The sequence below is a fragment of the Talpa europaea genome (assembly GCF_964194135.1).
Source record: "Talpa europaea genome assembly, chromosome: 11".
Taxonomy (NCBI): Eukaryota; Metazoa; Chordata; class Mammalia; order Eulipotyphla; family Talpidae; genus Talpa; species Talpa europaea.
Genome location: NC_140078.1, coordinates 56,898,528 through 56,926,376, shown reverse-complemented (window position 1 = coordinate 56,926,376; position 27,849 = coordinate 56,898,528).

Here is a 27,849-nt window from a genome sequence, read left to right as displayed (position 1 = left end):
GGTAGCCAGGGATTGAACTGGCATTGCAGAGGCTGCGGGCAGCTTCGCAGCCCAGCACTCAACCGCTGCGCCACCAGGGGAGGCCCTGGGCAAGTGTGTTCTTGATAGGCAATTAGTTCCACTATGAATATAAAAATAAAATATAACTGTTATGCTATGTTTACTGTTTTTGCATTTGCTTGTTTTGCTCTCAATCTCAGATGTTACAGGAGAACAGAGATATTCTTTTTGACAGCTGCAGTTTTTGACACAACCTTTTACATAGAGTATTCCATATAGCAATAATAATAATAATGATGCTGATGATGACAATGAATATAATAGTAATAATAATGCTAATACTAATAACTTTGATTTATGGACTGCTGACTATTTGCCAAAAATAGTTCTTACCTAATTCCCATGGAACTGCATGGAATAAGCAGCCAACACTTGTCCCATTTTATAAATGAGAAATCTTAGAATCAATATAAAAATATCATGCTTTACTTCATCTACTGCTGGACAATTCAAGATGTTTCTGATTACTTACTCTGACAAGCATGTTACCAACTCTCCAGGCATAGGTAGGATAGGTATGGGAAGGGGGAGGGTTGAAAGGTAAGGTTTGTGTACGTTTAGGTTTGAGATGTTTCCAAAATGCCCTTGATGATCTATCAAAAAGACTATGAAGATTAAGAAGGGAGGGAGATGAAATGGGAGTTGTGGTGGGGGCTGGCAAGATGACCAGAAAAGGAAAGTATGACAGTGCACCCCAAACTCCCAACTTCATCTCTTTTCAATTTTGCATAAGGATGACTCCTGGTAAAAGCAGAAATTGTCCATTTTTTCAAAGTCCCCTAAACTCTTAGACCACTTCTTTCTTTCACCCTGTCTCTCCAGCCCCTAGGACCTTCCAGTCACCCAGCAGTGCATCTGGGCACCAGCTGTGCCAGCTCTGTTAGGCTTAGAAAAGACGTCAAGCCCTTCAGTATTTACTTTATTCCAAGAACATTAAGGAAGGTAGACAGGCCCCCATCCCTGTGCACCATTTACACAGATGTCAGACCATGAATGTGGGTTCATTTTTCATTCTTTAATCCACAGGTATGAATTAAATCATAACCTGCCTTGCTGACACCATGGCATCAATATTTTCTCAGGCTGGAACATGGTCTCCCTGTTCTTATCCACCATTTAAAAATAAACTTAACATATGGCATTTGTCTTATGGCAAAGGAATGCAATGTGTTTTTCTTGATATATGACTCAATTCAAACACTAGGCAAAACTGTGATATTTCAGAGGAGTTTGCAGTTGGAGGAAATATGTTTGCTACCTTCCCCATGAAACAGACTAATTTCTTGAGGCAAATTTCCAGAAACTGAGATGTCCCAAGTTTCTCAGATAATTAATTGAGTTCCTTAAAAGACAACATGTGTCATACAGACTCCGGGGTAATGCTGGATCCTCAATGAGATACCCTAAAATAGCCAAACTAGAAGGTAAAGTGCATAAAAGTTGAGATTCTCCACAATGATATTTACATACTTTTCTCAAAGACCCTGTAATGCTTGGCCAATTATTTAAACACATCCCAAAATCACAGTATAAATGGAGGCAAAGGAAAGTGGACCCAAAATATATAGTAAAAGCTTCCAAGTGGAAAAAGCATTCAAATACAGGCTGAACAATAACTAAATAACCAAGTACTCCTTACTGCTTATTTTGACATTCCAGACACAAAGCTAGATCTTTGCCTACATGATCATATTCAACTTTGGAAATTGGTACTGTTATTAATATCATTTTACACAGGGAAAAATCAAGATTTAGTAAGCACAGTATTTTGTCCACTTTATACAGCTGTTAAAAAATAGAATTGGCATCTAAATTTACTTCTGTGCAATTCAGAACCTAGTTCCACTCTGCCAGTATGTAACAAAATTTTATTATTAGATGTCATTAGTGAGAGGGGGTTTTAAATCCCGTCTTCCAAAACATAACTATAATTGTGTGAATTGTACCTCTAAGCAAACTCTAATTGTGTGAATTGTACCTCTAAGCAAACTCTAAAACCTGCCTTAGTCCAGGTCTTCAGATATTTACCTGGTATACAAAGGCAGCTTAATAGTTTCTTGCTCTGTATCCTAATTTATTTTCCAGAATTATTGGGAGGGTGAACTTTCAGGGGGGAAGAATATCACATGATGAAAAAAAATTGTGCCTGATTCTAACCTGTCACTCTTATAAAGGCCAGAACAGTGCTGTAAAGAAAATAAGCACTCAGTGGGCACCTATGAATGCCTAAATATTTTCCAACTCTCTTTTTCCCTTTCCTGACACAGTTTCTGAAATTAGGTATCCAATGTCATACCTACAGATTGGGCAATGTTGGAAAAGTGTTGTCTTTAGAATCTGGAAGATTTCAGCTCTATCATTATTAGCTCCATGACCCACTGTGGGAAAATGTCCTTACACCTTGGATTCCCTTAGTAGTGGTGTCTGCCCCAAGTACATAGGATTCTACAAATATCATTATTAATAAATAGTGAGCTATTTTATCAGCCATTCACACCTAGTAAATCAACACAACTCGCCATTTGCCCTGTGACTGTGAGGTGGGAACAGGGTATTCGGGGCAGGAAAGTTTTGGTGGGTAGAAGGAGGAAGTCCTCCTGGAGCACAGCACCTGCCAGGTCAGGCAGGTGGTGAGGACATGCTGAGTGGCTCTGGCATGGAGGAAGTGTCTGTGGGAGGAAGGAAGCTCCTGGAGGAGAGGAAGATAATTAACAAGAGAGTAGAAATGGGCAAAGATGTACTTTATTGACATCACAATGTTGCTTATGTCCCTCCAGGGATCCAAGATGAGCTGTTGTGAACCCAGGAGAAACACAATGAAGGGATTCACTTATCTTCTGCTTACATCACCCTTGCCTGAAGCAATTTGATCCCATAGGTTTTGGGAATATTTTCAGGTGTCTATTTCTGAGAAACAAACTACTTCCAAACAGAATGATTTATCATTTTCTCTCAATTTGATAAGTTGGCAATGTAGTAGTTTGTTGGTCTGGCTTGGATCATTCATATAGCTATAGTCATCTGACAACTTGTCTGGGGCTGGAAGGTCCACATGAGTTAAACTACATGTTTTGTAATTGGTGCAGGCTGTTGATGGGGGTGAGGGGGGTGATACTCAACTCCCTACCACATGCTGGCCCATCTTCCTCAGATGGGGCTTCCTCACACCTCAGAAGTGCCAGGCTTCTAAGAGGTAAGAACTGAAACCAGAAGGTCTTTTATGACTCAGGTTTCAGAACATGTACATACCCACTTCTGTCACATTCTGTAGGTCCAAACAAGATACTAAGCCAGCACAGATTGTAGGTGGTGGTACAACAGACCTCTTGGGAAGAATAGAAATAGCATATCACAGTGATGTGTGTGATAGGGAGGCAATATGCTTGGAACCATTATTCTAACAATTTATGCCAGGGTATATTCTTTCCCATGTCATTATTTCCAGAGAGTCTTCACCTTAATTTATGGGGTTTTGCCTAGAAATTATACAGTTATTTGGTTTTCTGGGCCCGTGACGACATTACTGGACTTTAGTTAGTGTGGTCTGCTGCTGATCAAAGAAGAGCAAAGTTGTGTCAGAAATGTACCTAGAACTTTCTGGATCTTTGAATTGGCTTCTTCCACCTTACTACTCCTCTCCTCTCTGAAAAGTTGTGGGCTAAATATGGTATAAGTCTATGATATTGACCTAAAGCAGAAACAGGAAAAATGAAAGTATTTTGACAATTTAAGATCATTTTTAGAAAGGGGGTCTAATTCAAAAGACTGTCTTAGAACCATAATATAAGTCAGCATTCCAGGGGCCCAAACATGGAACAGTATCACATATAAAGATACCAGAGGTATAAGTCATTCTAATCTTAACTTGCATCTCTGGAGAAACATTAAAGAAGATTCAATTCCTGACCCGAAAGACTGTTTCTTCTCAGTTGCAATTTTCTCATACCTGACTGTCACATGATCTCCTTCTCCCTACCCCACATTTACAATTCTGCTTACATTCTCTTTGTTATCGCAAAGGGTAGAGCCCTTTCTTCTCTTTTCTTACTTGTCCTTTTTCCACATGAGCTTTTCCCCTCTAGAATTGATCCTCAGGCAGCTCTGAAACAAATCTCTATTCTGAGTCTTCTTACCATTGGCTAGATTATGGTTTCTTCACTTTGGTACTAATATCTGGGTTCATATGATGCTTGATTGTGGGCTGTCCTGCACACTATGGGAAGCTTGGTGGGTATGCCTAACCTGCACTCACTAGGTGCTGGTATCATTGCCCCTCAGTTGTGATGACCAAAAATGTCTTCAGATAATGCTAAATGTCTCCTGGGTGGCAAAAGAAGGTCAGTTGATTAGCAAGCACTGGATCATTCCAATCTGTATTTTAAAGGTTCTAGGGGATCAAGGACTGTGGCAAAAATGCTTTGTCTGAGCAATGGTCAATTTCAGAGTCTTCCATAATGGGAGAGTAAGGTAAATAGAGAGTATATTCACATTTCATTATTTGTGTCTCTATTATAATGCCATGACCCAGCAGTGTGGTTAGGGGAGAAAATGACTCAAATAGGAATTAAATCATGTATTCTGAGCTTGAGATAAGCTCAAGAAATGAACATGAGGTTGTTTCCTGGTACCAAGAAACAATCAAGGACAGTGGATTCAGGTCTGACATCTGCCACTTTATATCAGATTCAGCAGGTCTGGGCATGACTAGTTGAAAGAACTTTTCAGGTATTTCTCATATGCACTTCTGATCAAGAATCTCATAGCAAAGCCTCCATAAATGGAGGCAGCTGTGGTGTAAAGCATGTTAGGATGGTAGATGAGAGACCTAAGATCTCTATTAGGTGGTTCACTAACTGTGTGACCTTGGCAAAGGCATCTCACCCTCTGTGACTCATTTTTCTCTTTTTCCAACCATGGGGTTTGGGCTAAATTAATGTCTCTTGAAGTGTGGTTCAGAACCACCTTGGGTGTTGGTCAAAATGCAGCTAACTGGACCCCAACCAGCATTTAATGAGTTGGACTCTCTCAAGGCAGGGACCCAGAGGTCCACATTTTAAAAAAGCACCCTAAATTTTTTTACAATAAACATCTAGAGATTATTTCTAGGTATCAGACTCTATGATAGCTTTTATTTGTTGTTATAATACATACCTATGGCTAAGAGTTATTTTTATTATTATGCCTATTATGCCCATTTGACAAGTGAAGAAAGTGAGGCTCACACTGATTAAGTGACTTTCTCAAGGTCTCAGGTATAATGAATCTGGGGAGCTAGTTTCCACCCCAAGCAGTGTGACTGCAAAGCCCCAGCCCCTGACCTTTGTACACTCTGCCTCTTTTGAATGGTGATTTTTGAGGATGTTTGACTTCGAATGATTTCTAGGGCTCTTGACATTTTACTAATTTTGAGACTAATTAAAGTGATTCCAAACTATTTGCCTCCATTGTAAGTAATGATGGTTTCAGGAAAAGGTAATTTTTGGGGCCCGGTGGGAAGGAAGAGGAAGATTCACTAAAATAAACACAGGAAGATCTTGGCTTCTAAAGAAGAGCAGTTTTTCTTATTAAGCACCTTTAGCAAGGCCATTGTGGCTAATTCATTGCCATATTTCATTATAGAAACTAACTGAAAGGCTATAAGTAAGTACTTTTCAGTCAGAGGTTACAGTTAATTTCAGCTTCAATACTTATTAATGTTTTTGACTTAATGGTGACTGATCATAAAATTCCAAGAAGTTACATGGAGACTGGTTTGTGGGTTTATGTGCTCATTTTCTCTCCTCGATAGATGATTTCAAACAGCTTTATTGAAGAGTCCAGGAGAGACATTCGTTTTGATTTTCCTCATTAATGTTTCATCCATTCAGGATAAATCATGGTGAATACATCCCAGGCTGAACATTTGCAAGCAGAATCCGCAAAATAAAGTCAAATTCAGAAATAATCTGGTTATACCAATTCATCATGTCCAGCATTACTGGCAATATTCAGACAATGCAATTCCTATTACACCTGCTTTTAGAAAAAAAAAATCTAGTCACTAACCCTAAATTAAATTAACATTTTTAGTGTATATAATTTGTAGTTCAGAATGAGCTATAATTATCATTTAGGGAAAACCATATGGAAAGCATTACCAGCCTTCACTAAGTCTTGGGTTTTAACAGTGATCCATGACTCAAAATGCTTTATCCAAACAGGTTGTAAATTCTGAGGCAAGTAAGATACATTTCAGTCATTTTTATATTAATTCCAAATGAAGAACTCATTGTCTTTTCAAATTATAATAAATTGGAGAGCAATTTCCCGCTAAACAAATCAAGGAAATTGAAAAATTACTTCTCTGGGAACTGTTTTCTATATCCTTTTTTTAAAGGCTATTTTTTTTTAAGATGTGCTTTTATTATTCTTGATGTGTATACTAATAGACATCTGCATTGCCAAACCAATTTTCTTCCTCTTCTTTAAAGTAGAAGGTGAACTCTAAAAATACTTAATGTTCAATGTAATTTCATTCTGGGGGGAGTCTGGAGCCTGCAGTGAGAGCTCACATTTACGAACCTCAATTAATACTTAGAAAATTAGCTCCCAAAGCTACTATTGCCCTTTCTCTCTCTATGATGCACTCACGCCCTGGGGAACCACAGAACTGTGTGGGGAGGCCAAGGCTTCACCAAAGCTGTGCTTCGTGGGCCCTCAAGAGTCCTTGAAATTCTTGGGATTGTTAAATCAATCTGAGATTTTAAATAACATATATAATAATCCCATAAAGTTGAGAGGAAATGGTAGCAAATGAAAGACGGCATTGAAATCTAAAATGGGGAGAAGAAAGAGTTGTTGCATAAAAGTCAACAAAAGGCAAACACAACAGCTTTAAAAATGATGTTTGCATTGCCTTTTGAAAATAGACCCCCTTCCCCCCTCCCCCGCTCTCCTCTAGTCCCATGTAGGTACACAGGAACACTGACAAAAAAAGAAAAAGGTCAAATCTGTGTACTGATATTTCTTATTCAAACAATTCAGCAGACTATTTTGATTTATGCTGGACATTGACTGGGTCTCTGTTTAGGTTACCTAGACCCATAATTCTCAGCACATGTGATAATTTTATGCCTATTGATACTATGGAAATCGCTGACTTCATTTCACAGACTTTTGAAATGAGTCAGGAGATTTCCTGCTACTGGTTACAATTTCTCCAGAGACTGGTTGCTGAACTTTCAGGCCAAAGAATCCTCGGTGTGAAGGAGAGTGTGTCTAGTGGGTCTTATTTGGGAAAAGTTAATGAATTTAAAGGGCTTTTCTGAAGAAACCACGGGGTTCCTCTGAAGGGTGCCTTATTGATAGAATATGGACTTGGGGTTGCCCACTGGAATTGGGATGTTTTCATTTAGGGGATCCCAAGTTGGCACAAATCAAGTGACAGACATTTCCATCCAAAGTACCAATCAAATGATCATTGTCTGCCACAGAATTGTCCTGTTTTTGTAGCATACTTCTTTTGCCTCATTTTCACACCCTGGAGTTGAATGTAGAAGAGAGAAAACTAGAAAGAGAAGTTTTTATCAAGGAAGTAAGTAACTGTTACCATGGGAGCAACATTCTGCATTGATTCATCTTTCTAATGAATCCACCCAATTTGGGTCAATACTATATATTCAGACACAGATTTCACAGGTTTAATGGTGAAAATAATCAAAATACCAATGATAACTGGGTCCAGTGTCAAATTAGATTGTCTTGGAGATCAACAATAGAGCAGTGTTGGTTCCAAAGCTGTGTTCCAAATGGAACTAGAGAAGGCTGATGTTAGCTGAGCTTAAATATGACTTGATAATACTAAACTCTCACCATTAGAATCTATGTAGCTTGGATGAAGACCATGAGAAAGCTCATTATTCATATTTACCAAGGATGGCAGAGAACAACTTTACAGCGTTTCTTTTTTTTGTTCTATCTCCTTCCAAATCTCTCTCTTTCCTTCCCCCTCTCCTCCCTTCCGTCTTTATTATCCTCTTCCTATATTAAGCATGACTCAAACATAGCAAAAATTTAGAAATACTGGGAAAAGCAATATTTTCCTGTTGATGATTCTCAGAGTAGTCATTCAGAGTGGTGAAAAGAGTATAAAGATTTTAGCCCATTTCGCCTATGTCTACAAAAAGGTGCTTAGATTAGTGCCTGTTGCACAGCAACTGTTAGATATGTTTGCTATTATTACAATGGTTACTGTTAGAAATGAACAAGAAGTTGTATAAAAACCCATCAGCAGAATGCCTACCACATGATATGTGCTCGATAAATGGTATTGGATAGAAATAGAAATTATTATAAATTATGTAAGAAAATACATGAATATATTATTATTGTCCTTGCTTGACAAACTTGTATTTATCCCCAAAAACCCCACCTTGAAATCACCTTCCAAAATATGCCTTTTCTGTCACCCCCAAATAGAATTAATCATTCTATTTTCTATAGTACTTGGGTCCTTACATATTATATGTACTTAATGTGTTATATTTTAATGAGTTGTTCACTGGTACACCCATTTTGATAGGTCACAAAGGATCTAAGGATAGATCTTTAAAGACAAGGACCACATTGTATTCAACATCAGAATTCTTACAAGCCATAGGGCAGTATATGACCAAGTGGTAAAGGCTTAATAGACCTTTGTTAAATTGAACAAAAACACTAGGCTAGAGACAAAAGGAATTCACCCAACTTTATGCCCAAATGAAGATGGGAATGTAGAGAATGTTTTCCTTTTAAAAAAGTAATCTCAGGGGCTTAGTTGAAAATAGGCTGAGTGCTTACAGAAACGAGTGCCAAAAGCAATGTATAAGCAACCCAGGCTGGTGCAGCCCCAATGCTAGAAATGATCCCAGCTTCCCTCTTTGACTCAGCAGCTGCAAAACAGATGGCAATGAGTATAGCTTGGTCACGCTGCCACTGGACTGGGGGAAACTCAGCCAGCCTCCAAAAGGAAAAAAATGTTTTCTCCTGTGTGTTCACTTGAAAATAAAATTTTCTTTAGAGATTACCACCATGACACCAATATAATTTGGTGTGAGTTTTGGTACTCATAGGAGAAAAGAAGAGTCTAAAATCACTAAAAATAATCTCCATGTCCCCTGTGAAGCTGACATGGGAGCCATCTTGTCAAAAGATGTCCTTTCATCTTCCCCAAGGTCTTGCATTTTCTTCAACCCACAGAATGACATGATTGGGACAAATGTAGTCAGAGAGGTGGGGAGGATCCGAGCAGAGTTTTGGTCCAAAAATATTTGATTATGGGACTGAGTCCACAAAATGTGCAATAGTTTGGCCCAAAGCCACTGCCACACAAGCAAAGCAAGCAGTTGTGTGGTACCCTCTCCCTCCACACTCCAGCACCCCTCAGGCTTTCAGAATGGTCTCTATCTCTACTCCCTGGTGGCAAGAAAACTCTCCAAGTTAGCTGGCTCTTGCTACAAACATATTTTGGGCCCCAGCCCCAGTCCACAAAATGAGGGGCAGTTTTTATCTTTTCTCTGGTTAATGAACTAATGTGATGCATCCATTCAAAATCAGCTGAGGGGCATATCAAGTATGTTGTGAAGTGAGGTGACATACAGAATTGAGGAAGAGGTTATCCTCATGGAACTCGCAAACTTGCTGGTGACAGGGATCGCAAACATGTGATTATAACAAGTTTTGAGACCTCTCCAAAGAAATACCTATTGAAGTCATTATTGACAGGGGCACAAGAAGTTGCATTCTGTTTAACCTCCCTGGAGAACTGCAAAGATGAGGGTTGTTGGCTACTTAAGGACATTCAGAGACTATGGAGGAGATTCGTAAGAAGTAAGGATTCTAGAGGAATTCAGTATCTGAATAGTATCAGTATCAGGAATTCAGTAAAAGAGCAGAGGCCAAATTTTTACAAACTTCAGCTATCAGTTATTTGATAGGTCTCAGGGAAATGGCTTGTTTGCATTGAAATTTTCCCTATGAAAAGTACTGGGTGGTTTGTAGGATTCTAGTGGATTTGTCTAGCACCAGCATCGTCTTAATTGCCTCCAGGTATTAGACTCTTGCACACATGGTTCCAATCCAGAACATTTTTCTGCCTGATAGCCCTGTGCCTGAACCTCCCATTCCTTGTACAGTTCAGCAGACAGCAATTCTGTTTCCACACTTTCTGAACAGTCATTTGCTCAGATTGCATAAGGATGTTCCAGACCCTATAAAAGATCTATATCCCCTGAGAAGTCAGAGGTTATAGCAGAGGAAATTCAAGATAGTCAATTGGGAGACCGAGTGGCCCTGACCTCCAACCATAAACCCTGCTATCACAACAAAGGCAGAAAGGGTGTACAAAATGGTGCAGGGACAGAAAATTTGGGTACCGACCCTAACCTCTAGGATGGTTTCAAACTATAGTGGGTTTGTGAAAAGTAGATTCTTGTGTTCACCCAAGATATTCTGATTTGTGTCCTTCAGAGCGTGTATGTTGAAGCATCTTCTGCGACAAATATATTCATGGGCAATAAGATCATCTTTTATAGACAGCATATGGATATATTATGATGTTACTATCTTTTTATTTTGTTTCTTTGTCTTATCAACAATTCTTTCTCTTTACTGGGGATATAGAGGTGGGTAGGAAAGAATAGGATAGATTGAAAGAAAATGGGGAGAGACAAGGGAGAGGCTATCAGATAAAATAGTAATAGTAATAATAACTGTTATCTCACTAGTTCAATACATTTCTATTCAAAAGAAGAATGTAACTTGGGACACATTTCTGACACCTTTCCAAAGTTTATAGGCACAACCAAGTCAGGAAATTCATGTATTCTCTTTGAGACGGAAAATTTGGGGGTATGCTTCTTTTCCTCATTATATTCTCACTATTTCCATAAATTTGGATCTTGGTTGTCTTTAAAGAAGGGAGGCCCAGTGGCGTAGTGGTTGAGTGCTGGGCTGTGAAGCTGCCCGCAGCCTCTGCAGCGCCAGTTTGATCCCCGGCCGCTGGTGAGGGTCCCACATGGCGCGCAGACCTCTCCTGCCACATGCTGCTCCCCTCAGCAGTGTATTTCGTCAGTCTGCCTGTTCTGTTCCCCACTCTGTCTCTGGTGAATCTTCTCACCCCCCCACACTTCTGACTGTACCCAGTGCTTGCATAAATAAATGAATTAATTAATTAAAAAATAAGGAAGGGAGGCAACTTTGTGCCTTGAGAGAACAAAAATTCAATGGACTTTGTGCCGTCTTCTGGAGGCCTGATGCCCCATGCATGTCTTTACCAGAAACATAGCTAAGAACCTGGGGGGGATTAAAAGTAACGCATCCAGAGACTCATGGTCTCATTTTCCAGCAAGTGTAGCTCATACTGTGGTTTTCCTTGATCTCAGTAGAATCTTAGCCTTCAAAGAACACTTGGCTTGTACATTTGTGCGTGACTGTCTGTGAGCTCAGTGAAATTCTGGGTCAGGCACCAAGTTACAGAACCTAGTTTGCAAATGGATGAAATAAAGGGTGGGAAAGTCGAGAGAATTTCCCTTTAGGGAATTTCAGAAAAATATTGTCCTGAGTATATTTCAAACCATTCCTAACACCATCTCTCTGGTCTTGATTTTTCCCTTAGCAGAGATGTTAAAATAGAATGACTTCAAGTCAGATAGGTTAAATTAAAATCACCACGTAGCAAAGATAATCCCTAAAGAGCAAAAAATGTTTCCAAGCTCTAGCCATTGGTCTATTTATTTAAAACCAATAATAGATGAAGCAAAATTCCTGCACCAGAAAAAGATTCGACAAGGCCCTCAGAGGTCTTTTCAATAGGCTTTCTGGACTCTGATAGTTAAAAGGATCCCAGTGTATCAAGAGTGACATTTCAAAGAACAGTTTTATTTTAGTCACAGCAATGACTCACTGTGAGAACAAGTGGGACAATAGCAGCCCAAGGACCTGACAGTTATCATAGCAAGGAAGGGAAATTTGACAAACAAAACCCTTTCATGATAATCTCAACAATGTAATCTAAATGTGTGTAAAACTCCACCTCAGAGGCTGTAGGCCAAGCTGAGGGACTTCCCAGAGGGCATGTAGCCCCAGAACTCTGTAGGTTATTTTTCCATGAGCTTTCTCCCTCTAAAGATGAAGAGGGAAATTTCTTGTTTAAATTATATTTTGGAAAACCTTACTTAAACTTCAGAAATAGCAACAAACGTTGAGGGAAAAAAACTTTATTGTCAGAAACTGTTGGGAAGTTGTAAAGATTCTTCTGTTTACCCAAACTATGTGCCCCATTCTCTGTTGAAATTTCTTTTCTCTATTTTTATTGCCCTCTTCATTTTTTTTTCCCCAAGCAAACTATAAATGCAGACAAGTACACCAAATATAAGTGTTAACTTTGAATTTTATTTTATTTTGTTAACGAAGTGAAAACACAAAATTAACCAGCACCAAGATAAAATAAATATTACTAGCACTCCAGCAATTGCCCCTGGGGCCCCCTGTGCCCCCTCTCTGACACCACACCAAAGATTACTTTGCAGCAGGGCGTTCCACTGAGAGTAATCCTCCTCACTCCTAGGTCATTTGGTGGTGTCTAGAGACATGATTGGTTGCTACAACTGGGGCCTGAGTGCCACTGGCCTCTAGTGTACCCAGGGATGCTGCTAAATATCCTATAATGCTCAGAACACCTCCCCTATAATCCAGAAGCATATGCCCCTAAATGCCACTTATGCCAAGGTTGAGCAAGCCTGCTTTACCAATGGAAGCACATGGTGTTTGCTTTTGTCTGACTTTTGTTCACTGTGATTTCTATGAGATTCATCCACATCCATGCGTGTCTCAGTAGCACATTCACTCTCACTACTGCAAGTTCTCTCTCTCACTCCCTTGCTCATATTTATTTATTTATTTATTTATTTGTGGGACCCCCCCCCACCGGCGGCCAGGAAATGAACGGGCACTGCAGAGGCTGCGGGCAGCCTCGCAGCCCAGTGCTCAACCACTGCGCCACCAGGGGAGGCCACCCCCCCTCATATTTTAAAGATTTTTTTTTCCTTTCTGCTTTTCACTTGAAGATATTTTTCAAAACGTGCTTGGTCTCTTTCAAAATTTCAAATCTTAATCTATGCTTCTGCTTTAAGTATCATAAACATGGAAATTCTGGTGAATTGTGACAAAAATAATACTTATGGACTGGCTTGCTTGAGTGGTTACTTCCCCTCTTTCCCCTATCCCAACCCAATCAATAACCAACTAGCAGCCATTTCCTGCCAGGTTCTTGTAGGTGCTAAAGGGTGTAGCAATCAATAAGGAAATATTATTCTGGCATTTTTCTTTGGGTGCCAACAGAAGCATATATGTGATGCAGGATAGCAGTGGCACACTTGGGCTTAGAGTGGAGCTCGGTTGTGGATAGTAAGAACATACAAAGGATGCCACCTTGATTATCTTGTTGTCTGGGTTTCTGTTCACACTTTCCTTCTACATCTTTGTCAGTATCTGAAAAACCATTATCAAACTGTTGGAAAAAACAGCATATTTGGAGTCTCTGCTTAAGGAGAAGCAACCATCTCCCACAAGATACCTCCCAACCCTGCCCACCTGCTTCTGAATCCATGCAATGAATTCTACCTAACAGCAAAAATCATAAAGTCATTTGTTCATTCAGTCATGAAAGGCTAGAGGAGATTCCACATTAGCCTATCCCAAATGTTCTATCAGTTCTCAAACAAATTGTACTGCAGTGATATCCTAGACCAGAGTTTCTCAGCTGAGGCACAAATGACAAGAATTCTTTGTTGCAAAGGGCTGTTGTGTGCATGGTAGAATGTTTAGCAGCCTCTACCCACTAGACACTAGCAAATACTATACCTTTTTCTCAGTTGTCACAACCAAAACCATCTCCAGATACTGCCAAATGTAAAACAGTCCCCAATTAGAACCACTCTCCTAGTGTATAGACAAATTTCTTTACCAACAATTTCCAGTATTCTTCTATTAATAAATAGCCCAACTTATTAAAATTACTGAACTTTGAATGCAAGCAGAGGGACTATCTTTGGTATTCATTCTGTTTAAGTCACAAAGCAGATTTAGGAACTGAAACATAACATCCCAATCAATGAAATTATCATTAGGAGATCATACTCAAAACAGCTATGTCCTGCTCCATGGCTCTGTTTTCTTACACAGGCCTTCGGAATGTTTCGAGGTCAGCCTGGGAAGATAAACCTTTCAATTCATAGCCTCTGTTTTGGCTGGGACACAGGTTCAGTCTGGGATGGCTGGAAGACCGATAATCTGAGTACATTTCCCTTTTGCTTAACAGTTTGTTAGACAGTATTTCTATTATGCTGGAGTATTCCATCTCAGGATTGTGGTTCTCAATATTGGGATTATGACACATTGTAAAATAGGAGGAACATCAACTCTTGGTAGATGGGGAAGGATGCAGTTAAAATTTATTAACCACTATCTTCCTGGCATTGTGCTAATCACTTTATATCTTTATTTTATAATCCTCATGGTAATCTAATGGGGTAAATGTTATTACATGCATTATTCCCAACGAGGGACCTGAGGTTAAACAATTTGTCTAAGATGAAATAATTAGTATGTGGTGCAACTAAGGGTTTGAACCCAAGTGTGATGCATTAGAGAAATTTGAAAATTCCTGACTATGAAACTGGGTTCACTATGTGAATACTTTTGGCCAGCAAGAATGAGGCAGTATTCAGGAGATCCACAGTCTCCAGTCTTTCTTGTTTTGGAACACTCCCTCCCACTCGTGACAGCGGGATGACACGTCAGTGTCTGCTTATTCTGAGGTTCCCATACTGCAAGGAAGCCCAAGTCAGCTAAGTGGCAAGAGCGAGACCTTGAGGAGCAGGTGCCTGAAATGTGAATGAGTCTTTTCAGACCTTTAAGCCAAACCTGGTTCATGGCTGAAACAGGCTGAATGAATGATCCCAGCTGATACCATAGAAGCAGATGCTTCATACTGTTAAGTGCTAATGCCATTCCTTACCCACAGAATTGTGAGAATTGCTGTTTTAAGCCACTAAATTCTGGGCTAGTTTGTTACACTGTAATAAGTACAACACTAGGTTGCCTTGACTTCAATACCCGGGCAATTATAGGAAGACTAGAAGAAGGGAAAGTCAAAAGAACTGGCTTTATTCTACCACCATCTACTTATGAAGAGAACAGTCTGTGTTTTCTCTCCGGACCCTCAGGTTCTGTGACTGAGGTTGGATTAAGTTCTGCTTAAAGTTCTAAATTTTCTGATTCTTAATGTGTATGTTCTTAAATCCACAGACTATGAAGGGTTGTTAGTGCTTTCAGTCAATTTCTCTGCTCTACCGAACCTTAGTTCAGGGAAGATTGCTAAGTCTTTATTTTTGACAACTTTCTTTAAAACCTGTTTTTTGTGTATATACCTTCTAGAATACAGAGGTCCCACTAATAACTGAACACTATAGAATCTCTAGTTAGATAATGAAAACAGTATTTCCTCCACTAGGGAAAAGATGCTATATGAATACTCTTAAATAATTAATGGTTATGTATTTATTTTATGGTTACCTTCTACTATGGCAAGCAACCCTGGCCTTCCATTTATGCCAATGATAGAAGTTTTAAGATGACTTACAAGTTAAGACAGTAAACTGACTTTTAAAAAGTCAAGTAAATAACAAGGCTAAAATCACGAAAGTGTAGATGAATGATCAAAGTGTAGGAAATACTCAATGAGAAGAAGAAAGATAAAAGGCCATTCCAGTTGGCATCTTTCTGTTTTTTTTTTTTAAGATTTATTTATTTATACAAGCATTGGGTACAGTCAGAAGTGCGGGAGGATGAGAGGATTCACCAGAGCCAGAGTGGGGAACAGAACAGGCTGACTGACGAAATACACTGCTGAGGGGAGCAGCGGGCAAGACAGGAGAGGTCTGCCACGCCATGTGGGACCCTCGAAGGTAGCCAGGGATTGAACTGGCACTGCAGAGGCTGCGAGCAGCTTTGCAGCCCAGTGCTCAACCTCTGTGCCACAAGGGGAGGCCCTCTTTCTATTTCTTCTTGCCTGGTTATTCACACCTGGTGGCTGTTTTGGCTAATCGCACACAAGAACTACCGTAACATATAAAACATTATTCATCATGACAGTAATACTTCCACTACAAGTTCGGTTCAAAAGAAAAACCAGAGGGGGAGTGGGGGGAGGGGTTGGGGGGAGGGGGAGAGAGGGAGAGAGAGAGATAGATATGGAATGTGTGAATATTAGAAATTTAACTTGGAAAGAAATAGACTTAGGTAGGCGTGTTATATTTCTTTTGGAAAGTATGAACAATAGTGACATGTCTTAGCTACACGAGTAGTGGAAGATACAGAGACACATTGATTTGGATGTCAACTAGCAGGTTTTGATGACATACAGGTTTATGGTTACCTTCTACTAATGTTGCTATCTAGGACTGGTTTGTAGATACCTCTAGAAAACTTAACCTTCCTCACTCTTGGCCAATCTTATCCTGAATCTCCTAAATCCAATTGCTAACCTGTAATTGGATGGTGATTCATAATTTTCATATTTATAGTAATAAAAGCATAGAAGTAAATCTGCAGATATATGCATCAAACTCTTCACAGTAGTTACTCTTTGGAGGAGGAATTAGTAGGGCATCCATCTCTTAATGTTTGAATTTTTATTATGAGCATAAATTACTCATCTAAACATAAAAAAATGTGAAACTAAATAATAAAAAAAATTAGGGTGTTTGTGTCTGTGTATAAGCACACACACACACATATTATTGATTCTATTTATTTCTTTGGAGAACCCTGACAATAAAATAACAAATAAATAAATGATAAAAAAACACAACAACAAATAAACCCAATCAAATGCTTAGTTTGTCACTGCATTTGTCCTTCACAACATCGTGTCAATTTAGACAAGATCAGCGCTATTGTTTCCTTTTCTGGGAAAGGAAGCTAAGACTTACAAAAGCCAAGTATCCCCGCCCCTCCACTCCCAACCAAAGAAGTTATTCATCACACAGCTGGGACAAGAATTCTCCTGCAACCAATTCTTGTTTCTGCAGAACTCATAATATGTAGTCACAGACATCTCACCCTCTAGTTTGTTAGAGAGCAGCTCCAGATAGCTCTGGCAGTACCCTGTGTGCTAGGAAAGGCACTGACACAGAAGATTCCTGCATACAATACTGACATCTTCCTACCTCGGACTCACATATCTTTTCAACTACCAGACAGAACCTGGCCTCTGGGGGTTTTTGTGCAAAATCAACCACATTATGTGGGACTCTCAAAAATTAACTGGTCATGCATTTAGGCCTCTGGCAAAGATGGCTGCTTAATAGGGAGAATTCTGACAACATTTGTGTTTATACATAAACATGCGTAATTCAGTCGATTTGTCTATTAGGTAGGGGGAGTTGAAATCATAATTTTATAGTGCAAAGACTTCTAAGGATCTGAATTTCTAACTGCTACTTAACTTCCTTGTATGGAATACACTCTTTTCCTTTAATACTCAGGGTGATGTAGAACAATCTATGTTGTGTTAAAAAACTACAAGCAAGACTTGTCCTACTGTTCAGTCAATTTGACATATCCCTCGGTTTTTTGGAGCTGCTCAATCCACCTCCATTTCCTTCCTCAACCCTTGCCTTACCTCAACCCTGGCCGGGTGGTAATAGGGGAACCAAGACCCATTATCTTTGGTTGATTGGGTCTTATTCTGTAGTTCAGCATCTTCTTCAGGCCATTTCTCCTCCACTATCTTTCAGATCTGAAGGTCATTTCACAGGTTACTACTACCTTTGCATAAATTACTGTGTTAAAATTCACAAGATGGTGAACTCAAATAAAATTATGATCCTAAGATTCAAGGACATGAAGTGATATAGGCAAATGGCATGGCCACGGAGATGTCCAGAAATTCTAGACCCAAAGCTTTCTCTTTGGTATCACAATGTATCTCTCATCCAATCAACAAATGCTTAAAAAAACCCTATTTTAAACAAAACACACTGTTTCCTGCTCTTACAGAGATTGCCGTCTACTGGGGTCTTTTTCTGAAACAAGCTGCATCAGTAGTTCTGAAGCAGGGTTGACTTTACCCGCCCCCTAAATTTCAAATGCCTGAAAATACTTTTAGTTGTCAGAACTGAAAAAGGGAGGGGCTACTGGCATCTGGTGGGTCGAGGCCAGGAACATTACCAAATGCCCTACAATCTACAGGACATACCCTTGAACAGAGAATTATCCAGTCTAGGCATTGTCCTGATGAAGATCCACTATTTTCTGCAATATACACAGTCGTATGAAGAACAGGAATTCAAGTTTATTTAAAACAAGGAGCCTCTAAAACATACTAGATGGCACTTCTATCAAGTTGTAGGGTAAGGAAAAATGTCAGGCTTTTCTGCTCTCCCGCCATCAAGATAGATGATGAATCCTTGTGGTCCTGAATGCATGCCTGATGGTGGGCACCTGGAGTAGGGTGTGGGCCTAGGTAGATGGGATTCACCTGGGCTAAGACTGGGCTTTTAAGGGCGGCGTCAGGAGGACGCCAGTAAAAGCCGAAAGAGAAGCCGAGAAAGAAGTAGCAGAAGCCGAGAGAGAAGCAGAGAACGCCTGAGAGCCCAGATAGAATGAAGACTTACTGGGGACTGGGAGGCCTGCCAGCCTCCCGGCCCCCCAGCACCCCTGCCTGCTGTGTACTTGGTAAATCTAAATAAAAGACCTGCAAAAAGCCACTGAGGACTCTGACTCCTCCTTTACCCGGTCTGCATGGGATCAGAAAACCTGCTCAGTGGTCATTCCTGACTCTACACAAGTAGAAACTATTTGGTGAGTTGGAATACGAAGTTAACATTGTTAAAAAGAATTCAGACAATGTGAGGGGAGATTTGTCCAGCTCCACACAATGTTGACAAGAGCAGTGACACCCCTACAGGTGAGTGGTATTTTCATTGTTATTGCACCTCCACATTTCGCCATAATTCAATCAAAGAAAATGAGAACCACATGCTCTGACTACCAGAGACCTGCGCCTTCCAGGATGTTGATAAACCACCATTGTATTTACTGGTGCCTGGCTTTTTAATTTAAAAGTCTAATTTCTGCAAAACTAAGGAATACTTGTAGGTCAAAATGTTGTCTTAGTAAGAATGATTCTAAAGACTTCTTTTCCAAGCAAAGGGAAGAAAGTGGAAGTGAGGTTATTACCCTAAGCCTTGCAACTGTAACCCCCAGGGCTATCTGGTTACCCAGATGTAGTAGTTTGTTTACCAAGGTTGGGTGCAATAGCTTTCTCAGGTTGTGACAGATAAGATATGGTTGATTCCAACTGAGTTTCCTTTTTTTTAACTGCAACATGGTAGGCTTTTTCTTAAAAATTTGGGATGCTAATGAGCATCTATGGATACAATAAGAAAGGAATGTAATTAGAGTAAGCAAATCAGTAGCTAGGAATAAATTTTAACTTTATGTTTATACTTATAAACACGTGTGACCTTGGAAAAGTTACTTCCCCTCTTTGCCTTCCAATCTCCTCCTATGTAAAATGAGAAGAGTGAATCAGATGATTTATGAGATCCTATGAATCACATGCTGACAGAATAAATTATGCTTATTGTGATTAAGAAATATCAGGATAATCTCTCCTCTCACTCTTTCTCTTCTGTTTGATTTTAAAGACAATTTTTTAAAAGTTAAAAAAGATACAGGTTGTCTTTGAAAAAGCAGATTGACAGCACGAGGCTACATGAGCTCTTTGGGTCAAGTGCTAAAAATCCAATCAACACAAATCACATTAGTTCATATATATGACTATATTTATCCAGCCTGGAGTTCAGAGACCAAGGCCAGAGGTTTTGCCCCTATCTGATTTTTCTTTGCTCATGTACAAGGTTGCTCTTTGTTACAAGTAAGAGCTATTGAAAGTGCATTAAGGGTGCTATCAATTCCTTTATCATGACTAGAAAATCACTTGTAACCCCATTTGAGTGGATTCATTTGATGTTCATCTATGGAACAGGGGTAGAGTCTGCCGTTAAATATGGAGTTCTCAGGTTCCATTTGGAATCTAATTTCTCTTGGGTGTTTGTATTTTGTGCTTATAGAAAGATTGTTGGTTTTGTGAGGGCCTGTGTATCTTAGGCATGGGACTCAAATCAAAACCAGCCACTCCTGGGGCCTCCCTGGTGGTCTAGGGGTTAAGTCTCAGTGTTAACACCATAACGGGCTGAGTTCCATCCTTGGCCAGGGAGCTAACCCACATGGTGTAGCAGACCTCTCCTTTTGCCTGCTGCTACCCTCAGCAGTGTATTTCAGTAGGTTTGCCTGTTCTGTTCCCCACTCTGTCTCTGGTAAATCCTCTCATCCCCCCATCCCCTACCCTGCGCCTCTGGCCTGCACCCCAGTTCTTTTACCCTCCCCCCAAAAAACCCAACAACAACCAGCCACTTTTGCTTTAGACTTCAATCTACAAGGTTTTTCCAGATGTACTTCGTGTTCCAACACATCCAAAGTTTTAGAGGGATTCAAAAACATGATGACCAAACCCAAGGCAGAGATGTGGTCACTGTTTCTCTGCTAGTGATGATTTCAGGACCCTCCTTAGGAGTTAGGCAATGTCTTTGCTGGTAATGACCTCCCTAGACCCTGACATTGTCTCTGCAACTGAGAGAATGAGGTAATCTTTGGAAGATCCTGGACATTCAGTGCCTGGTTTGTTGTCCTCCATGTCCCCACTTTCCTGCTTCTAGAGCTCTGGTTCTTACAACCTCATGTGGTCTGGGGAATTCCCTGGAAAAGTTGTCAGCAGAACAAAGCTTATTGTTTGTCTATCTGTGCTTCTGTCAGTCTCTAGACCAAATCAATGAGGAGGCAATTCCCTTTTCAGGAATTAACGAGGAAAATGGAGCTTTATTTATCCAGGGCGAGAATAAAGTGGGCAATTTATCATCCAGCACAGAGGCTCAGGTTTGTGAGTGCCAGTTATTATTTCATGGCGCTAAAAGAAGCAGGTCAAGCAAACTCTGTGCCCCCAAGTAACCCTGAAACCAGGTGGTTCCAGCTCTTTAGGCTCTTTTCCCAAAAATTTGTATAGCAGCTTCCTGGAGCTGGCTGAAAGGAGTGAGACAGTTGGAATTTGGCCTGGGTTTGTAAATCTTTAGCTCACAGGGACCTAATTCAATGGTTCTTTACAAAATCAGAAAGATAATGAATGTTCCTTTAAATTACCTTGGGGTAAGCAACCTTTTGATTTCTTCCTTTCCCTGCAGAAGGCCTTCATTTTTCTCACCATCTACGGCACCTCTATAGTTGAGCTGTAGAAAGTGCCATGCCTTCAAAAAATGTCTTATTGTTTCAGTCTCTCATAGTTGTCTTTCAACATGCTGATTTTCTCTGGCTACACTTTTGGAAACTGGCAGCCTTAGGGAGGATTTTGTGACCAGTATTATGATTTTGCTGTGAGCTTGCCAGTCCTCTTCTGATTCCGGTGGAGTCAGTCCTGTTGGGTCTTGATACTTATTCTCTTTTTGTTTACTCCACAGGGGATTTCATCACAGTGCCTCAGGGAATGGACTGCATACAATTTTCTGTATATACAGTGGAACTCAATCTCAAAGTCTATTCCAAGTGTTGGGCAATCCCTCTTCAAGCTCCTTCCAGAATGATAATTTTATTCTATTTTTTACCTGCTTTCAGTGGCAGGTTTGCCACACTTGCATATAAAAGAAATCTGTGTGGATTTTTCTAGCTCCGAGTTGAGAATGATGTAGTTTGAGGGTTAGAGCATAACTTTCTTGGGGAAATTTTTAAGGACATCCTTTTATTCGTTTTATCCTACAGAATCTAGTGTTGTGACCAATTGGAGAAGAAACCACTGAAATTTAATGGTTGGATTCAAACATTTCAGATTTGCTGGAGTGAGAACTAAAGACAGGCACTTGGATTAGACCCATTCTATCCATCCATGTCTTCATAAGATCTGGTATCTTTTCCATTTGAGCTTTTCCAATGCGATAAAGGACAATTTTTCCCATCAGCAGATGTGAGCACTTACAGATGGGGATTTTTCCTATTATTCAGGAAGGTCTTTTATCATTCATTAACATCAAGTATACTTTGGGAAGTCCCAGTTAGTATTTCTGGGCCTGAAAAATCAAGTCTGAGTTCATTCCAAACCCCAGTGGATCCTGAGGCAAGGTCGCTTCAACCCTCTTGAAATTCTTTCCAAGACCATCAAGAAAGAATGCCCTCAGGTGAGTCCAGTGACATTTCATGAGCACACTGCGGTCATTAAGATTGGTATCACTGAGTTGGCTTACAGACCTATTTTTCTATTTCTATTCTTATTCCTTTAGGAGAGATTCAAGTTTTCTTATCTGGTTTTGGAAACAATGATGAGCTCAGGCTACCTTGCTATTGTAGTTACAAAATACAATGCATGACAGTGAATTCACAGGGTGAAAATTCCTAAAGCATGTCAACAATTCAATGCACTGTATTTATTCTGCTCTGATTCTGTGATGGTTCCCTATTTCACATATGATAAAAGCTTCAGTCCTCACAGGGGCTTCATAGCTCAATGTCCCTGACCCTCCTGTACCCTCTGACCTCATCTCCTGTGACTCTCTCCCTTGCACACTCCTGGCCTTATCTTGAACATGCTGGTGATATTCCTGCCTTTGAGCCTGAGCTTTAGAAGTTCCCTCTACTCTCAGATATCCACAAGGCTTGCACCTGATCTCCTCCAAGGCTTTGATAACATCTCACTTTCTCAAGGAGGCCCTCCCTCACTATCCTACTTAATACTGCAACCCATTTGCCTAACTCTCCCCAGAGAACTTGAACTACTTTGATTTATGTATTTTTTTTTTCCAAAGCACTTAGAAATCTACTAGCTTAGTTATTTTTATGTTTCTATCTCTCCCACTAGAATATAAACTCCACAAGGGCAACATTTTTTGCTTATTTGCTTTGTTCACGAAAAATTCCACATGTTAGAATAGCACCCTAGGACTCTCTACCCAAAAGGTTCTCATCGTGGGCCTCCCCGGTGGCACAGCGGTTGAGCACTGGGTTGCGAGGCTGCCCGCGGCCTCTGCGGCGCCGGTTCGATCCCCGGCTGCTCCCCAGCCACCGGAGGAGGGTCCCACATGGTGCACAGACCTCTCCTGCCGCCCGCTGCTCCCCTCAGCAGTGTACTTCGGTCCTTCTGCCTGCTCTGCTCCCTGCTCTGGCTCTGGTGAATTCTCTCACCCTCCTGCGTTTCTGACTGTACCCAGTGCATGTATAAACAAAAAACAAACAAACAAATAAATAAAATAAAAACATGCCTCTATTTAAAAAAAAAAATTAGTTTAAAAAAAAAAAAAGGTTCTCATCGTATATATATATCGTTCTTAGTGCTGTACCCAACATTGGAACTAGGTAGTCTTAACTTGGATTTTGCATTTCTCCATTCAATACCTTTCAGTGGTTTTCCATCTCCCCATGAAAAGCCAAAGCCTTACCTTGACATACATGGTAGTTTGAACTTTGTTTGCCAACTTAACTGGAATCACATTTCTCAGAATCCTCTTTCCTGAGTGTTTCTGGATAAGATATGGGAGGCAGAAATGCAACAGGAACCAATATTCTTTGAAGGTCTTTGCAGTCAAGTATGGTGAAGGACAAACACAGGTGGTTCTAGCTCTTTCTCATTCTCTTCTTTTCCATGTGTACTTCTGTCTGTGGATGCTTTCTGTTTCCATGCACTGATGATGGTTATGCACAGGCAACAGCTTTCTGAAGCTCTGCTAGCTCCATTAAAGTCCCATCCTAGTAGCTGGAGTGGCCCCTATATCCCCCTTGAAAGCTCTGATTTATTCACCTACTGCAGGGTTGATTCCTGACTCTTCTGACACTCAATATTTTCAGACTGTTTCTTCCCCAGCAACTCCCACACTTGTGTAAAGTCTAATTCCCATAACAAAACCCCTACTTTAAATTACTCAGATTGCTTCTCCTTTTTTTTTTTTTAAAGATTTATTTATTCATTTACACAACCGGGGTACAGGCCAGATGCGCAGGAGTGTGAGAGGATTCACCAGAGCCAGAGTGGGTTGCAGAACAGGCAGTCTGACAAAGTACACTGCTGAGGGGAGCAGCGGGAGGCAGGAGAGGTCCTTGCTCCATGTGGGACCCTCACCGGCTGGCTGGGATCAAACCAGCGCTGCAAAGGGCAGCTTCATAGTGAGGCGCTCAACCGCCTGTGCCACCAGGGGAGGCCCTGCTTCTGCTTTTTTGATGAAACCTTGACTAATGAAATATAAAAGACCCTTGTTTCTTTGAAATCATATCTCACCATGTTCCCATTGGCTTACTTCATTCCTTCCTTTTTGGCTCCCGCGTATGTCAAGTATGCTCCTACCTAAGTGGTACCATATCTCTACCTAGAATGTTCTTTCTGCATAGAGTCCCAGGACTCACTTCCTTTATTCCTGCAGTTCACTGTTTACACTCCCTCTTAGAGGGGCCATTCCTGATAGAAAATAGTAGCTCTTCCCGGAGAGTCCCATGTTTCACTTTCTCTAGGATCCTCCCCTTACTTTTTGTCATGTTCCTTTATAACAAACACTTAACCGCTATTTGGCATGTTATTTATTTGCTATATGCCTTCCTAGAAGGGGTTCTTATGTAGGGTCAACCTGGGAATCCAGGATGTTCTCAGATAGGAAAATAATCATATACTTATTTTCAGTTACCTCTAACTGAAATTTAATATTAATTTCTTCCAGTTATGAGTATGGTTAGCAAACCAAATGACTTAGCAATGCCTGTGACTTCGACAAGTTTTTCACAAGAAATCATGGCCATGCTTCCTATCACTTAGAGTTGGTGACTATCTTGAAATATCATTTATGCTCATGACTGAAATTACCATTGTCATTAGAATTGCAGCTATATGGCATTGGATTGAGACCTTCTTGTCTAGAGAGGCTCTCAAGACATAGTTGGCCAGATTAGGTTATCAAGGCTTGTAAAATTTGTTGATCCTTTTGTAACAAGGATAGTCAAGCTGGGCCTCCCCTGGTGGCGCAGGCGGTTGAGTGTAGCACTGTGAAGCTGTCTGCAGCCTCTGCAGCGCCAGTTCGATCCTGGCCGGCTGGGGCAAGGGTCCCACATGGCACAGCAGACCTCTTTTGTCGTGCCCGCTGCTGCCCTCAGCAGTGTATTTCACCAGTCTGCCGGTTCTGTTCACCATTCTGTCTCTGGTGAATCCTCTCACCCTCCCGCGCATCTGGCCTGTACCGGTTCTTGTATATATAAATAAATAAATAAATAAGTCTTTAAAAAAAACAAAAAACAAGGATAGTCAAGCTGTCTAGGAACAATGAACAGATAAGTTTCAATATATTTGATGGTTGAAATCATTATTGAAGTGTGAGAAAGTAACTTACTGCTAATAGACTGTAAGTCTAATTGTAAGTCAAGCACAGAGTTGCAAGTTACATATTCTAACACTGAATTTCAATATAATTGCTTTTCTTTGAATTCTATGTGTTTTATTTTATACATTTGCAAACATTATATCGGAAAATGATCTATACTTCACAAGACTGCTCTGGGGCCCCTGGCACAAGAAGTTAAAATCCCATTGATTTCTAAAAAGGTATAGGCTTTTTCTCTCTTGCTTATTGCAATTGTTCATTTCTTTTGTTCAGAAATCTACCACTTGGCAGGATTGACCTAATTTCAATAACAACCTAAGGGCAGAGAGGACTCTGATATTTATATCCTCTCCTCACTCACCTGGCATTCACTCTATTGCTTTTCCTGAGGGCCCTTCCCTTTATGCACTCTAGGTGGCATATTCATGAAAGGAATTGCATCCTTTGGAAATGATTGGAGACTATATTTCTGAAGATCCTGCCAACAAGTAAAGGCTGTTAAGGACACAATGTCAAACCATTAACAAAGACCTGTAAGGAGATAATAGCATTAAGAGAAAAAAACAAAGTATCCTAGCAATTAGGGGAAAGGAAAACAAACAAACAAACAAACAACAAAATATCCTAGCAGCAAGTATGAATTATCCCAGGAATAATAATTCATACCTTGGGGATTTCCATCGTGCTTTTTCTGCTGTGAAAACATTTGATAACATCAAATCAAACTACCTTCTTTAACATACGCCTTAAGTACTTTGACATGATGGATTATCTTCTACTGCAAACCTCTGGCCCCAATGGAAGGCTCTCAAGGTCCCATTGCTCTACTTGTGACACTTGCCATATTAGGAGTTTTAAGCACTGTGGTTCATTCCAATGAATGTAACCAAGATACACAAATCAATGAATATAGCTCCAGCGGTACATAAGTAGTAACCCATCACCACTCCATTTGAGTGCCAACTTTCTAATGAATTTCCACACCTGCTCCTTCATTCCATCTTCCCAAACTCCAGACAAGATGGGTTGGGCAGTTTCTTATTTAGTTAATTAATTAATTAAATTTTTTTCTTATACCATTGTAGACCCCATAGTTCTTCTACCACCATATCACCGTGAACCATTACCATATTCCCTTGTAGTCTTTCCTCCCATTTTTGACATCCTCCCTCTGACTCCCTTGCTGTGTGCCTCAGATCTATGGTCACCTTGCTAGTTTTAATTTTTTCTTGACCTTTTGTTTGGTTTCTTTATATACCACAGATAAGTGAGATATCATATTTATCTTTTTCTTTTTGACTTATTTTGGCTAGCATAATCCCTTCCATGGACTGGGCAGTTTCAAACAAATCAAAGGGATTCTATCCCTAAGAACCCATTTGTTTTCCTCGGACAAAATGATGGGAAAGGAAATTTTCTAAATAAAATTACATTAAATCTGATTAATATCTGATTAGTAGAGTTCTGATATCTGATTAATAGCTTTCCTAAGGTCCATCAGAAAATGTATTTTTTCTTATAAACATTTCATGGGGAGAGAACTAATATTTACTGATTTTTAAAATTTTTCTAGATAGAGTATTTGTTGTCTTACAAGTATCCAGTCTGAATAGCCCCATCTACCCTATAAGGTCAATATTGGGAAATTGAAGTTCAGAGGGGCTAGATAATTTGTCCAATGTCACATACTCTTCCCATCTATCATAACATGTTGCTCTAGAACACAAGGAATAACATGTTGCTCTAGAACACAAAGGAATTCCCATCTATCATAACATGTTGCTCTAGAACACAAAGGACTTCAGCCATTTCTTCACCATTTTTACAGTTCTTTTATTTGCTTAATGTTGTGCTGTCTAACTTAAAAGATTAAGTACAATTTTTAAAAAGACAAACTTTGCATTGTTGCTGGGTACCAATAAATAGCAGCACTCGCCTCTGGTTGAGGGTAATTAGAAAAATAGATACAGTGACATGATTGTGTTAGCACATTTGAGTCAACTGTAATTGTCAGAAAAGTTCTGAGGCTGCCTCTGCTAAACAGGGACCCAGCAAGTGTTGGAGATGTATTCAAGCCATAATTAGGTATTAATTTGCTAGGGCTTCCATAACAAAGTATCACTGTCTGAGAAGCTTAAACAGCAAAAATTAATTTTCTGACATTTCTGCAGACTACAAGTCCAAGATCAAGGTATTGTTAGAACGGGCTCCCCCTGAGGCCTTTTGGACTTACACATAGATATCTCCTTTGTCTTCACATGGTCTCCCCTCTGCATGTGTGTGAGCAAGTGCACTCCTTAGGACTCAT